General features: G+C 40.4%; 1 protein-coding gene across 3 annotated transcripts in view; it reads left to right on the top strand.

Moving 5' to 3' along the window:
* The window catches only part of LOC306917381 (sorting nexin-9-like), a 33,700-nt gene extending 31,342 nt beyond the window's left edge, over nucleotides 1-2,358 (top strand). For all 3 annotated transcript variants that reach the window (XM_079495594.1, XM_079495595.1, XM_079495593.1), the window contains exon 18: nucleotides 1-2,358. This exon is cut by the window's left edge and continues 1,404 nt beyond it. The gene's annotated coding sequence lies outside the window, so the exon portion shown is untranslated.
* The last annotated feature ends 309 nt before the right edge of the window (nucleotides 2,359-2,667 follow it).

The raw sequence follows: 2,667 nt of genomic DNA, 5'->3' as shown, positions 1-2,667 counted from the left end.
TGAAGCCTTCAAAGCTGCACTTCAAGTATAACCTGTGGAATAGAAGCTAGTATCAAATAGAAGCTAGTATCAAATAGAAGCTAGTATCAAATAGAAGCTAGTATCAGAACTCAACGGCCAACAGACAGACATGGGTACAGGGACTCTCAGGGGTCCTTGAGGGGGTTCTCCATTGAGCCTTAACTCAGAAGTTCCCAAACTTTTTCACGTCAAGGACCCCCAAATTGACATTTATCAGCCTTGCGGACCCCCCTTTGTACGTCTCTAGCAGTGATTTTCAACCATTTTCATTTCAAGGGCCCCCGGTTTGACATGCAACAGGCTACGGACCCCCATTTAATGGCATTTCTACCTCTGGGACCTCAATTTATATTGTAAAATCAATGTTAATTGAGTGCCCACGATCTGCTATTTTTGAAAAATCGTGAAACTGGCGCAAATCTTTGAATATATATTCATTCAGAGCGAACGTTTATAAGTCAAATCTTTGCTTCTAGGGGGTCCCTGGAACAACATATTTTCAGATGGGGGCCCACGGCCAAATACAGATAATTATGGGGGTCCTTGCCATGAACAAGGTTGAGCACCACTCACATAGAAACATAGGTTTTTCAGAAAACTGTTTTTCTGAAGAGGCACTTTTTTTTTTTTTTTTTGTAGAGAATCGGCCTCAGTCCTAAATGGGTTGAGCAGATAAAAGGGAAACACAGTGTGTGTCGATAGATGGATGGTGTGTGTTATTGTTACCATGTGTTTGTTCATAATATGTCCTCGACTCCTCTGCCTCAGTTCACATGAGTTTGTGTGTTGTTATGAACACGTTTGTCGAAATGCTTTGAAACTGACTCACATAATGTACCTTATTATACCTTATTGCATGTACCACCATACATTAAACACGTGCACACACACACACACATGCGTGCACGTGCACACACACAGAGAGAGAGAGAGAGACAGTATGTTAAGTGTAGAGAGCTGTTAATACAATATTCTTTTTATTAATGTTACAAGATGTACAATATTCAATGTTGTTAATATATGATCTGTCTGTGTTAAAAAAAAACTGTTTTTTATATATATTTTTATTCCTACATATTTCACTTCTGGCCTTTGAGAGAGAGAGATAGTGAGGAATGCCTTCTTCTTTTCACTTCCGTCCAGCCCTCTGAAGCCAAATTCATACCTTGTCATACAAACGGGGCAAATAGCCGATCTATACAAGCCCGCAACCCGTCGCAGATGCTATGTTCGGCGCTCGGCACCGCCATAAGATGTAGCATGAATTGTGATAGTAAGCATTGCTGGGTTTGTATAAATAGTTTGAGCACCACTGACATAGAAACAGGTTTTTCAGAAAACTTTCATGATTTACTCATTTACAAAATGTATTTTCTGTTTAATAAAGAGTGGAGAGACATGGAGACCCCGATACCGAACAAACACTATAGTAATGATTACGATCACAATATAGAGCTACCGTATTTATCCAAATAGTAGCCCGGACGTTTAATATGCTAAATCGATTTGGACCCCGGGCGTTTAAAAGGACCTATTTGCAGTTTTGCACCGGGCCATTATTTTGGTTACAGTTGCTCTCGAGTATGTTTTCTTTAGTGCAAAATTATAAGGTAGGCTATACCTTTAATATTCACATTCCTTGTTCCCATGTGCCTTATGTTCCCCTGCGTGTGTGTGCGTGTGTGTGTGTGTGTGTGTGTGTGTGCGTGCGTGCGTGCGCGTGTGTGCACACATGCGTGCGTGTGACGTCATTCCGATCGTGCCTTCCCATTGATTCATTTTGTATTTTTTTTATCTATACTATGCATTTCAGTTTCCTTTTCAATATTATTACATTATATTATGTGTTTTATGTTACCATACTTTCGAGGACCAGGTTGTCCCCACAAGTATAGTAGTTTGTGAGAAACAGACATTTGCCAGGTCCTCAGAGGGAGAAAAGAAATGATTGTTTTATGATTAATAAAAGATTGTTAGAGTTCGAGGCTTACAGTTCTCGGTCGGGGTTATGATTTGACAGCTAGAGGTTAGGTTTATGCCTCATGTATATTTATTTATGTGCCGTGTCGCCACGCATTGAGAGCTTGTAGATCGGCTATTTTCCGGTGTGTGACACCGTTGTGAAAAATAATGAAAATAGTTCCGTCATAAAAATGTATGTCAAAGTCCTCACTAGCAGTGTGTGTGTGTGTGTGTTCAGAAACATTTCACTGTTTCTCTGTTTGTTGTGATATTCAGTTTTCTTTTTCTTGTAAATCATACTTGCGAAGTTGTGTATATGAACATATAACCGTTTTTTTAACACTATGATTAAAAATACACATTTATGATCACTGCGCACTTCAGCTGTCTGTCGGTCCATATTTATTTCTTATCTTCATATAATTGGTCGTCACAAATGCTCATTATAAGATGACTCCAGTCACTCTGTCTACTCACTCTGTGTCTCAGAGGAGGGCTGTGGACAGTTCAGAAACCTGTCTACTCTGTGTCTCAGAGGAGGGCTGTGGACAGTTCAGAAACCTGTCTACTATGTGTCTCAGAGGAGGGCTGTGGACAGTTCAGAAACCTGTCTAATCTGTGTCTCAGAGGGCTGTGGACAGTTCAGAAACCTGTCTAATCTGTGTCTCAGGAGGGCTGTGGACA

Source organism: Electrona antarctica (assembly GCF_951216825.1).
Source record: "Electrona antarctica genome assembly, chromosome: 24".
Lineage (NCBI taxonomy): Eukaryota > Metazoa > Chordata > Actinopteri > Myctophiformes > Myctophidae > Electrona > Electrona antarctica.
The sequence above is the reverse complement of the archived record's forward strand: the minus strand, read 5'-3'. Positions and strand labels throughout refer to the sequence as shown.